This window comes from Rhinoderma darwinii, chromosome 3 (genome assembly GCF_050947455.1).
Source record: "Rhinoderma darwinii isolate aRhiDar2 chromosome 3, aRhiDar2.hap1, whole genome shotgun sequence".
In the NCBI taxonomy this organism is placed as follows: Eukaryota; Metazoa; Chordata; class Amphibia; order Anura; family Rhinodermatidae; genus Rhinoderma; species Rhinoderma darwinii.
The window spans coordinates 88,328,874-88,342,694 of NC_134689.1; the positions used below are offsets into that span (position 1 = coordinate 88,328,874).

General features: G+C 41.4%; 1 long non-coding RNA gene across 2 annotated transcripts in view; it reads right to left on the bottom strand.

The window, feature by feature from the left end:
• Nucleotides 1-13,821, bottom strand: part of LOC142748976 (uncharacterized) — a 442,387-nt gene that overhangs the window by 230,170 nt on the left and 198,396 nt on the right. For both annotated transcript variants that reach the window (XR_012882347.1, XR_012882348.1), the window contains exon 2: nt 6,789-6,825. This is a non-coding gene — a long non-coding RNA (uncharacterized LOC142748976). The remainder of the gene's footprint in view (nt 1-6,788; nt 6,826-13,821) is intronic.

Here is a 13,821-nt window from a genome sequence, read left to right on the forward strand (position 1 = left end):
AAATGACATGTTAACTTTATGCTATTGCGCGTGCCATCTGAGTGGTTAAGCATCCGGGATGGGAGCTCCGATCGCAGCCGTTGCAGCAGGGTGTAAGCTGTATGTTACTGGACTTTATCCAGAAGGTAAATATACAATATTCTTCATAATATCTAGATAGTCGATTAAATATTGGTCTAAAGACATTAGTTAAACTTAACTAATCAGTGAATATACTACTATAATAAATATACACTGATCAGCCATAACATTAAAATCACCTGCCTAATATTGTGTAGGTCCTTAACCCCTTCCCGACATTTGCCGTACATGTACGTCATGGAAAGCATTGACTTCCCGCATCTTGCCGTACATGTACGCCAAATGTTTGGGACCGGCTCAGAAGCTGAGCCGGTCCCATCATCACCGCATCTCAGCTGTATCTTACAGCTGACATCCGGCTGTAACGGCGGGGACCGAAATTAGCTTCGATCCCCGCCATTAACCCCTTAAGTGCAGCGCTCAAACGCGATCGCTGCACTTAAGGTGTTTGCAGCTCATCGGAACCCCAGTAATGAAATTGCCGGGGTTCCGGTGGCTGCAATGGCAACCGGAGGCCTAATACTGGCCTCCCGGTCTGCCTAGCACTGAAGCCGGTCAAGATCCGCCCGGCGGCGGAGCCTGATCGGCTTCCGTAGCTGCCGGCAAGATGGCGCCGGGTCAGGAGCTGATCCGGCGTCATCAGCGGTGGAATTCAGCTGTATGTTACAGCTGACATCCACCTGTAACGGCAGGAACCGGAGCTAGCTCCGATCCCTGCCATTAACCCCTTCGATGCAGCAATCGAAAGCGATTGCTGCATCGTAGCGGTTACTAGCAGATCGCCAGCCCTGACAGGCAATCAGGACTGGCGACTGCTGTTATGGCAACAGGAGACACAATGGTCTCCTGCTCTGCCATTACGGAAGCCGATTTAGGCCCCGCCGGGAGGCGAAGCCTAATCGGCTTGCTGTCAGTGAATGACTGACAGATCTAATACATTGCACTACATAGGTAGTGCAATGTATTAGAAAAAAAAAAATCTGACCGTTGGACCTTCAAGTCACCTAGTGGGACTTGAGAAAAAGTGTAAAAAAAGTATAAAAAAGTGTAAAAAAAAGTGCAAATAATGAAAGTTTGAAAACAATAAAAGTTTCAAGTAATCAAATAAAACACAATCCCCCTTTTACTCTTATCAAGTCCTTTATTATTGAAAAATAATAATAAACCATATATATTTGGTATCGCCGCGACCGTAATGACCTGAGGTATCAAAATATTATATTATTTATTGCACGCGGTGAACAGCGTAAAAAAAAACGTAAAAAACGTTACCAGTGTTTCTGTTTTTTAGTCACTTTGCCCTACAAATGTTAGAATAAAAAGTGATCAAAAAGTCGCACGTATCCAAAAATGGTACCTATAAAAACTATAGCTCGTCCCGCAAAAAACAAGCCCCCATACACCTCCGTCGACAAAAAAATTAAAACGTTATGGTTCTCACAACTTGGCGACAGAAAAAATACATTCTTTTTACAAAAGTAATTTTATTGTGCAAAAAGTTGTAAAACATAAAAAAGTGCTATAAATTAGGTATCACCAGAATCGTACTGACCCGCAGAATAAAGTTAATATGTAGTTTATAATGCGTGGTGAACGCTGTATAAAAAAAAAAAAAAAAAAGCTGTGCCAGAATTGCGTTTTTTTGTTTACCTGGCATCCCAAAAAATAGGATAAAAGGTGATCAAAAAGTCACATGTACCCCAAAATGGTACCAATAATAACTACAGCTCGTCCCGCAACAAACCAGCCCTCATATCGCTACGTCTATGAAAAATAAAATTAGTTAAGGCTCCAATAAGTCAGGAAATAAAAAAATATGCAGTTGTGCCCGAGGGGAACATTTCTTCTGTTTGAAGAGGCGATTTATCAAGGACCTAAAATTAGGGAACCAGGAAAGGGAGCGCCCAAACATATCCGCTGGAAGCGACGGTGCCCGAATTATACAAGGACAACACTTCCCAGCAAAATTCCCCAAACTACAAAGGCGCGGAGTGTGGATCAAAAGGGGGATAATAAAGGACGCCATATATCAGTGCGACACTGGCCTGTGCAGAAAGGATTGCTTCATAGCGTAACACACATCTATGGATTATTTTATTGTTTTTTTTTACCCCATTATTATACCACCTGACTATGCCCCTTATATACTCCGCCCGGCTTACATATGCCCTACATTATAAACGGAAACACCAGTAAGACTCCAAACAAAACTACTACCAAGCAAAATCCACGCTCCAAAAGCCAAATGGCATTTCCTCCCATCTGAACCCTACAGCGTCCACAAACAGCAGTTTCCTTCAACATATATGGCATCGTCATACCCGGGAGAACCCTTTTAGCAATTTTTGGGGTGTGTGTCTCCAGTGGCATAAGCTGGGCACGACATATTTGCCACTGAATGGCATATCTAGGGAAAAATATACATTTTGAATTTGCACCATCCGCAGCGCATTCATTTATGGAAAAGACCTGTGGGGTGAAAATGCTCACTACACCCCTTAATAAATGCCTTGAGGGGTGCAGTTTCCATAATGGGGTCACTTCTCAGGGGTTTATTTTTATTATTTCACATCTGAGCCTCTGCAGTTGTGAACCAATACTTTGTAAATCGCCAAATTAGGCCTCAATTTGACATGGTACGCTTTCACTCCTGAGCCTGGTCGACTGTCCAGGCAAGAGATTAGGGCCACATGTAGGGTGTTTCTAAAACCAGGAAACCCAGCATAATAATTAGAGAGCTGTCTTGTTATGGTGGCACAAGCCGGGCACCACATATTGTCCACATATCCGTGGAAAAAATCCCATTTTCACTCTGCAACATCGAGTTCACACTAATTTCTACAAAACACCTGCAGGGTTAAAATGCTCACTACACCCCTAGGTAAATGCATTGAGGGGTGTAGTTTCCAAAATTGGGTCACTTCTGGGGGGTTTCCACTGTTTTGGGCCCACAGGCGCCCAAAAACCAATCCAGCAACATCTGCACTCCAAATGGCGGTCCTTCCCTTCTGAGCCCTGCCGTGTGCCCAAACAGCAGTTTATGACCACATATGGGATATTGCCGTACTCGGTAGAAATTGCTTTACAAATGTTGGGTTCTTTTTTTTCCTTTATTTGTTGCGAAAATGAAAAAATTTGCGCTAAAGCTACGTCTTATTGAAGAAAAAGGATTGTTTTTATTTTCACTGCCCAATTCTAATAAATTCTATGAAACATCTGTGGGGTCAAAATGCTCACTACGCCCCTAGATGAATTCCTCAAGAGGTGTAGTTTCCTAAATGTTGTCACTTTTTGGGCGTTTTTTTATTGTTTTTTCCCCTCAGGGGCTTTGCAAATGTGACATGGCCTCCGCAAACCATTCCTGCTCAATGTGATCTCCAAAAGCCAAATAGCGCTCTTTCCCTTCTAAGCCACACCGTGTCTCCAAACAGCCGGTTATTACCACATGTGGGGCATTGTTTTACTCGGGAGAAATTGCTTTACAAATTTTGCGATGCTTTTTCTCCTTCAGTCCTTGTGGAAATGAGTAAAAATAAGCTAAACCTACATTTTCTTTGAAAAAATGTAGATTTTTATTTTCAGGGCCTACTTCCAATAATTTCTGCAAAAAACCTGTGGGGCCAAATCGCTCACTATACCCCTAGATAATTTCCTCAATGGGTGTAGTCTCCAAAATGGGGTCACTTGTGGGGGGTTTCCACTGTTTTGTCTCCTCAGGGACTTCGTAAATGTGACATGGCCTCCGCAAACCATTCCTGCTAAACTTGAGCTCCAAAAGCCAAATAGCGCTCTTTCCCTTCTCAGCCCTGCCGTGTCTCCAAACAACCGTTTATTACCACATGTGGGGTATTGTTTTACTCGGGAGAGATTGGTTTACAAATTTTACGGTGCTTTTTCTCCTTCAGTCCTTGTGGAAATGAGAAAAAATTAGCTAAACCTACATTTTCTTTGAAAAAATTTAGATTGTCATTTTCAGGGCCTATTTCCAATAATTTATGCAAAAAACCTGTTGGGTTAAAACGCTCACTATACCCCTAGATAATTTCCTCAATGGGTGTAGTTTCCAAAATAGGGTCACTTGTGGGGGGTTTCCACTGTTTTGTCCCCTCAGGGGCTTTGTAAATGTGACATGGCCTCCGCAAACCATTCCTGCTAAACTTGATCTCCAAAAGCCAAATAGCGCTCTTTCCCTTCTCAGCCACGCCGTGTCTCCAAACAACCGTTTATTACCACATGTGGGGTATTGTTTTACTCGGGAGAAATTGCTTTACAAATTTTACGGTGCTTTTTCTCCTTCAGTCCTTGTGGAAATGAGAAAAAAATCGCTAAACCTAGATTTTCTTTGAAGAAATGTTGATTTTAATTTTCACGGCCTACTTCCAATAATTTCTGTAAAAAAACTGTGCGGTCAAAATGCTCACTGTACCCCTAGATAATTTCCTTGAGGTGTGTAGTTTCCCAGATGGGGTCACTTTTGGGGGATTTTGACTGTTTTGGCACTGCAAGAGCCCTTCAAACCTGACATGGTGCCTAAAATTTATTCTAACAAAAATAAGGCCCCAAAATTCACTAGGTGCTCCTTTGCTTCTGAGGCCGGTGCTTCAGTCCAGTAGCACGCTACGGCCACATGTGGGATATTTCCTAAAACTGCAGAAACTGGGCAACAAATATTGAGTTGCATTTCTCTGGTAAAACCTTCTGTGTTATAAAAAAAATTGTACTAAAAATGTATTTCTGCAAAAAAATATGAAATTTGTAAATTTCACCTCTACTTTGCTTTAATTCCTGTGACATGTGTAAAGGGTTAAGACATTTTCTAAATGCTGTTTTGAATACTTTGAGGGGTGAAGTTTTTAAAATGGGGTTACTTTTTGGGGGTTTCTAATATATAAGGCCCTCAAAGCCACTTCACAACTGAACTGGCCCCTGTAAAAATGGCCTTTTGAAATTTTCTTGAAAATGTGAGAAATTGCTGCTAAAGTTCTAAGCCTTGTGACGTCATAGAAAAATAAAAGGATGTTCAAAAAACAATGCCAATCTAAAGTAGACATATGGGGGATGTTAATTAGCAACAATTTTGTGTGGTATAACTGCCTGTCTTACAAGCAGATACATTTAAATTGAGAAAAATGCTAATTTTTGCAATTTTTCGCTAAATTTTGGTGTTTTTCACAATTAAATACTGAACATATCGAGCAAATTTTGCCAGTAACTTAAAGTCCAATGTGTCACGAGAAAACAATCTCAGAATCGCTTGGATAGGTGAAAGCATTCCGGAGTTATTACCACATAAAGTGACACATGTCAGATTTGAAAAATGAGGCCCGGTCAGGAAGGTCAAAAGTGGCTAAAGAGGGAAGGGGTTAAAAACAGCTCTGACCTGCCAAGGCATGGACTCCGCAAGATCTCTGAAGGTATACTGTGGTATCTGGCACCAAGATGTTAGCAGAAGATCTTTTGTCCTGTAAGTTGCGAGATGGGGCCACCATGGATCGGACTTGTTTTCCAGCCCATTTTAGAAATGTTTGGTCAGATTGAAATCTGGGGAATATGGAGGCTAAGTCAACACCTTGAAATATTTATTATGTTCCTCAAACCATTCGTGAACAATATTTGCAGTAAGGCAGGGCACATTATCCTGCTGAAAGATGCCACTGCCATTAGGGAATACCGTTTTCATGAAGGAGTGTACTTGGTATGCACATAAATGCTAGTACTCAATGTTTTCCAGCAGAACATTGTCCAGAGTATCACACTGTCTCGGCTGGCTTGCCTTCTTCCAATAGTGCATCCCGGTCCCAACTCTTACCAAGATAAGCGACGCACACGCACCCAATCATTCTGATTCATGAGAACAGGCCACCATCTCCATTGCTCCACAGTCCAGCTCTGATGCTCACATGCCATTGTAGGAACTTTTGACAGTGGACAGGGGTCAGCATGGGCACTCTGAACAGTCTGAAGCTGGGCACCTATGACCTTGTTACCAGTTCACCGGTTGTCCTTCCTTGGACCACTTTTAGTAGGTACTAACTACTGCATACTAGAAACACCCCATAAGACCTGCTGTATTGGAGATGCTCTGACCCAGTCGTCTAGCCATAACAATAAAGCCAATATCAAAGTCACTCAAATAGATATCAATTTTTTTTTTTGCGTACAACACATCAACTTCAAGAACTGACTGTTCTCTTGTTGCCTAATATATCACCACCTCCCCTTGACAGGCGCTACTGTAACGAGATAATCAATATTATTCACTTCACCTGTCAGTGGTTTTAATGTTATGACTGATCAGTGTACAGTATATATATATTATGTTATATTTTAGCCTTCCTATCCTTTATTGCACCCAATGAATACTGGGATAAACCATCAATGATATTGAATGCAATGATGCTAGAAATATAGTGGTGCAAGCTTGCAAAGAGGTAAAAAAAAAAATTACAGAAATAGGGGTCACTGTAAAATAGATAATTTCCCACAAAATTCTGGTTTACAGAACAATGAAGTACCATTTTCACAAATTTATTTAAATTCCATAGATAATTAAAAATATTATTAAAAAGAATTGGCATATATTGATAAGTGACCTGGTAATAGGTATATTCTTTTCAAATGCCCTCTGATTATATATGGGAAGGCTAATACAATAAAGGATTTAAGTACTACAAGTTTCATAAGATCTCAAAAGAGTTATGTCTTACCTGTTAAAGGATTTCACCACTGCTTACAATTCAAAGCCTGAAAGGAGGTAAAACGTAAAAAAGTGAGAGAGGGTCACACCACATTTGCAGCTAAAATAGGAAAAAAGTATTTAAAATAAGAGATTTTACCACATGTAACACTAAGGGAGTGATCTACTTATTGGAATGCCCATGTAAATACCAATATGTGGGTAGCACAGGACGGAAATGAAAAAGGAGAATAGCAGAACACTGTGATAATGTTAGAAAGGGAAAAGTCGATCATAGTGTGTCGGCCCACTATTTAGAAATATTAAAATCTTGAAAGACCACCACGCAGAATGGCAAGCGTCGGCTGGAGTGGTGTAAAGCACACGCCACTGGAGTCTAGAGAAGTTGAAACATGTTCACTGGAGTGATAAATCATGTTTTACAATCTGACAGTCTAATGGATGAACCTGGATTTGGCAGGTGGCTACCAGAATGCATAGTGCCTACTGTAAGATTTGGTGAAGAGCGATAATGGTCTCGGGCTGTTATCCAGGGTTTGGGCTAGGTCCCTTATTTCCAATGAAGGGTAATGTTAAAGGGGTTGTCCACTACTGGACAACTCATGATCTATCCACCGGATAGGTTATCAGTATTTGATCTGGGGGGTCTGACATCCAGACCCCACACAGATCAGTTGCTCAGGCTGCCTCTGGGCACCAGACGTCAATGCCGGAAGCAGATGTCTCCGTCCACGGAATATCGGATGAGCTGCCGTACTGCAGCTCTACTCCTATTCAAGTGAATAGGAGCAGAACTGCAGTACGGCAGCACGGCCGCTATGCAATGTACAGAGCCAACTGCTTCCGGCTACGTACATTGCATACTGTGCAATGACATCCGTGTCCACAGGCCACCGGAGCAGCTGTTCGGTGCGGGGTCCGTATGTCAGACCCGCACAATGATATATCCACCGGATAGGTCATCAGTTGTCCGGTAGTGGATACAACCCATTTAATGTTGCAGTATGCAAATACATTTTAGTCAATTTTATGCTTCCAACTTTGTGGCAACAGTTTGGGGAAGGGCCTTTCTTGTTCCATTATGACTGTGCCCCTGAGTACAAAGCAAGGTCCATAAACACATGCTGTGTTGAGTTTGGTGTGGAGGGGCTCGAGTGGCCTGCACAGAGCCCTGACTTCAACCCCATCGAAAACCTATGAGAATTATTGAGTGAATTATATAGTGAAATAAGCAGTGTGAACATACCCTTATGCTCACCCCTTTCCGACAGATACTTTCTAATAAATCTCTTTAGCCCTTTATTGTGTGCACCAGTGCTGCCGTAATTGCCTCCTTCTCTCTTCCCTTGTTATCCCCTTTTTCTTCTCTCTTTCTCTTCTCTTACTGCTCCATACCATAGGTTTTACACAGGTTTTTTTTCCTCACTGGAGGTATGTTTCCACTACCCTTCCTTTAGACTGTATGTGCCTTTATCTCACGGCAATACAGTTTTATATTTTTCATTATATATTATGTGTCAATCAGACAAGAATAAACATCTTCTCCATTAAATGTTCTCATAGCTGAATGTATAAAAGGATAAACATCAATTTTCCCAATCTTTAGGTCTATATGTGTACATTAAATATAGTTCTAACAAAAACCAAAATTGCTGACAAGGCACATCATGGATGAACAAAACATAGCTTGATTTTCCTTCATCTGCCATGGTAATGGTGTCAGCCATACTGATACAGTAATAATGACAGCCACATTGCAGCAGTATGGGTTGTAGGCTCAGTTATAGTGCCATACACAGTGACACAGTAATGGCTCCAAGCTTGATACAATAATATGTTTGTCAGTGCCACACCATATCCAAAATGAGATAGAGATAGATGTTCCCCACAACCTATTGCCTGGATGCATCTAGCAATTTACTGTGTAAATAGTGCTGGACTTGGGTTCCTTGGGCCCACAAAAGGATATGATTCTGATGGCCCACTTACCATTTGTCCAGAACATGTCAACTTCTAATTGCATTGCAAACCTTGTAACACACGGGACATCTCATCAGGAAGGTCTAATAGGTTATTTGTGAATCAACCCATAAAGGTGACTATGCACATTAGACGAATTCGGCGGAATCTGACTGACCATGTAACTATTGAGTACATATCAGCCAATCAAAGCGGGCATGTGTAGGGGAGATTGGGAGGAAAATCTGTCGGCTGAATGAGCATTTGGCTGACAGCTATCTAAGGTGTATTAAGACCTTAAGAAATAGACCCTAGTGGCAAGTGCCTGGCTCCAATGGGGTTGTTTATGAGGCGCATTATTGTATCAGAGCCTGAGTTCACTAGCGGATTAGCGGATCCTCTGGTACTTTGGTGGGCCAGTCTGACTCTATATGTAAGAAGCCTAAAATAGAATGGGTCAAAGAATGATCTACAAAGCAGGAAAGCAGAGCGGAAGATGGTGTATAGTATGCTTTGATGTATATTAAGATTAAAATGGCGGGAAATACAAATAGGCCTCCCATATACACAATTTCCATGGTAATGGAAGGCATATGCTACAAAAGCGGAGATAACAAACTGCAGAGGAAAGTATAGCTGGAAGTAGTCTTCATGCCAGTCTATGCCAAATGGAAAAAAAATGGAAAAGCTAAAAATAATTAGAAACTATGGTAATTGTAATTGTACTTGGACAGTCATCTGACTTTGACTGCACCTGATCAGTACTGTATTCACTTCTCTGGTGTATGCTGGGATTCACTGGTGTGATATATGAGTAAAATATAACATTTATTTATAACTCTCTAAAAACAGGGGTACAATCACCACTGTGAAAAAGCCCCACCGTGTGTATAAAAACGTATTAAATAATAAACTCTGAGTTCTAATTCAATTGTGAACCTACTATAGCTCAGTGTTCAACAAGAATATCAATACGGAATCAGCATTTGAAAAATGGGCATAACAATAGTCTTGACCCTAATTCACACTAGAGTCCGTGATAACCGCACCGGAAGCTCCTAGTGTTGAGGTATACAAACAATGCTAGTGTTCCCAATGCTAAAAAATTCCTATTCACAACCGACCCAACGCGTTTCAATACTCATCATCAGGGGTCTGTAGCTTGGTCACTCTGGCCAGGGATGCCAGCGATATTTAGTTCAGCAGCAGGTATTCTGCTGTACTCCACGGAAGCATGCTCGCATAGATGTCAGCGGCATGCTTCATTCTGGGACTCTGAGTTATTTAAAGCATCTGACTCCTCCCCCTGTCCTCGGCACCGCCAATCGAAACAGCCAAACACACTCACCAATCGAATTCGTGACACCTGTCCATGTGACTCCCGGCCATCAGCTGACAGCCAGGAACCAACATCGACCGCATCAAAAGCCGAACGCGCAGGTGCAGTAGAGGCCACAATCGAGTCGCCCATGCTGCCGGGAACTCACCACTGCAAAGAAGGAGTGTATCGATATTTAAGAGTTTGGGTAAGTGTTGCGGATCAGCTCAAAACCCGCAGCTGGACTGCCATTGATAAAACAACTGCACTGATAATACATATTGTGTAGATAAATGAATGTCTACCCCACTATAAAGTGTCATTGAAACACCTACTGAATAAGGAACCATAGCCAGACTGCCCACATGATGATCATTGATAATTAAGAGACCACCTGTCATGACGACCATGTGGGTCTCTTGCTATCCTGAAGGGAAAACTGGCCATGGAAATGCATGTTTAAATGAATGTTCAAATAAAACATGCATAATTTGTCTGCTCATTTAAACCCCCTGGTTGAATGTATCTTTGAAATATAGTGATTTCTGGTGTATGCTGGTAATAACTGGTCACAGTATAGTGGTATTATTCAATCGTGGTATGGTTGTACTATTCAGTCACAGTATGGTGATTAGGGATGCACGATGCATCGAAATTTCGATACCATTTTAATGCTGTGCGCTGGGAAATGATGCGATACCATCAGTCCACACAGTTTACTATTGTAATACATGAAGAGAACATGGCGCACACACAGTACAGCGGCCGCGATGTTCTCTTCCTTCAGTGACCGCCCCACTGGTCATTAATCCTGGACGCGTAATAGTACCACCAATATTACTGCCACCAATATTGAGCTGAGTCCTCCCTTCTGTTTCCGTTGCCACCAATGATGATCTGCTTTTGTGTGTAGGAGCAGGGAGGGAGGAGAATGGCGTGAGCGGCACAGTCAGTGGTTACTGTTGACGTGCCTGTGCCTTTGTCGCTCGCGCCCTAAGTTTGGAATCGGGACCGCGATCAAGTGTAGTCACTGAGAGCCAGGTATAGGAGCTGAACAAAAGCCTAAAATAAAGTATTTGTTTCAGCCAGCATTGAGGAACATTGGGGTTAATGTGTCCCACATGTTGCCACTACTATTAAAGGGGTTTTCCCACAAATCACATGAATCCCCTATCCATAGGATAGGGGATACGTGTGATTGCTGGGTGTCAGCCACTGCGAGAATGGAGACCGAAAGTCCCCCAAAGTGCTCCATTTGAATGGAACATTGGTGAGCATGTTGAGCCAGAGCTCCTTTGACGGAGACAGCGGTCCCAGAAGAACCATAGAAATTAATGGAGCGCTGGCCGAGTATGCTCACAAACGCTCCATTCTCATGGAGCACTTCAGGGGACTTTCGGTCCCTCGTTCTCCTCATCGCTGGGGGTCCAAGTGGCCAACACCCAGCAATCATATGTGTCCCCTATCAGATTCAATCCAATACAAATGTTACGTTCAGAAAAAGGAAGGTCTTTATATATATATATATATATATATATATATATATATATATATATATATATATATTTATTTATTTTTTTTTTCTTATTGTTAGCAAAGTATCGTTTTGGTATCGAGAATCGCAATACTACACGAAGTATAGGTATCAAAGTCCAAAGTCTCGTATCTTGATAACCCTAAGGGCTTATTCAGACGAACGTAAAATACGTCCGTGCAACGCGCGTGAATTTCACGCGCCTCGCACGGACCTATGTTAGTCTATGGGGCTGTGCAGACAGTCAGTGATTTTTGTGCAGCGTGAGTCCGCTGCGTAAAACTCACGACATGTCCTATATTTGTGCGTTTTTCGCGCATCACGCACCCATTGAAGTCATTGATTGGTCAGCATCATACACTTTTCTTTACAACGCCCACTTGGTTAAACGAAAAAAACAATAATGCCAGTTGGGCATTTAGAAAAAATTTGCATGAATCTAAAAATGATCAGAACTTTGTCAATAATAAACGTTTTTAAAAAAACCAAAAAAAACAACAGTAGTTATCAGAATCAAAGCGTTTATTAGATTAGGTAGGAGAAAGAGAAGTATTAGACTATGTTCACACAGATTTTTTGCAGGTGGAATTTCTGCCTCAAAATTCCGTTTGGAAGTTTGAGGCAGATTTTCCTCTCCCTGCACGCCGATTTTCGCGACATTTTTCGCCCGTGGCCATTGAGCGCCGCGGGTATAAAACGCAGCGAAATACACTTTAAACTGGTGACAGAGCCTCTTTAAATTGTTTATATGTCACTATTGATGGGATGTTTTACATAAATATACACCTGTGGAATAATTAATCTATATGAGCTCTACCATGATTGGATGAATCTTACCATGTGGTATTGCACACCTGTGTCTTTAGGAGGATGTTTTAGACACTTGTGTTAGGCTTGAGAAAGACGCACTTCACGCACTATGGGTCGAAACGTTGCCTGCTTTATGCTGATGCTTTGACAATAAAATTCTACCTTTGTGACTCTACTCCTGGAGATGTGTGCTGCTGTCTACACCATTAGTCTTTGATGATATCCTAGGGCTATGTCATAAATGTCCCTCATGGGAAAACCCTTTTAAGTATCTACTTAACCCCTTCCCTCTTTGGCCATTTTTGACCTTCCTGACAGAGCCTCATTTTTCAAATCTGACATGTTTCACTTTATGTGGTAATAACTCCGGAATGCTTTTACCTATCCAAGCGATTCTGAGATTGTTTTCTCGTGACACATTGGACTTTATGTTACTGGCAAAATTTGCCCGATACATTCAGTATTTATTGTGAAAAACACCAAAATTTAGCGAAAAATTGCAAAAATTAACATTTTTCTCAATTTAAATGCATCTGCTTGTAAGACAGGCAGTTATACCACACAAAATTGTTGCTAATTAACATCCCCCATATGTCTACTTTAGATTGGCATCGTTTTTTGATCATCATTTTATTTTTCTAGGACGTTACAAGGCTTAGAACTTTAGCAGCAATTTCTCACATTTTCAAGAAAATTTCAAAATGCTATTTTTACAGGGGCCAGTTCAGTTGTGAAGTGGCTTTGAGGTCCTTAGATATTAGAAACCGCCAATAAGTCACCCCATTTTAAAAACTGCACCCCTCAAAGTATTCAAAACAGCATTTAGAAAGTTTCTTAACCCTTTAGACATTGCGCAGGAATTAAGGCAAAGTAGAGGTGAAATTTACAAAGTTCATTATTTTTTTCCAGAAATTCATTTTGAATCCATTTTTTTTGTACCACAGAAGGTTTTACCCAAGAAATGCAACTCAATATTTATTGCCCAGGTTCTGCAGTTTTAGGAAATATCCCACATGTGGCCGTAGCGTGCTACTGGACTGAAGCACCGGCCTCAGAAGCAAAGGAGCACCTAGTGGATTTTGGGCCTCCTTTTTATTAGAATATATTTTAGGCACCATGTCAGCTTTGAACAGGTCTAGTGGAACTAAAACAGTGGAAACCCCCCAAAAGTGACCCCATTTGGGAAACTACACCCCTCGAAGAATTTATCTAGGGGTGTAGCAAGCATTTTGACCGGCCAGTTTTTTTGCAAAAATTTTTGGAACTAGGCCATGAAAATGAAAATCTACATTTTTTCAAATAAAATGTAGGTTTAGCTAATTTTTTTTCATTTCCAAAAGAACTAAAGTAGAAAAAGCACCACAGCATTTGTAGAGCAATTTCTCCCGAGTAAAACAGTACCCCACATGTGGTAATAAACGG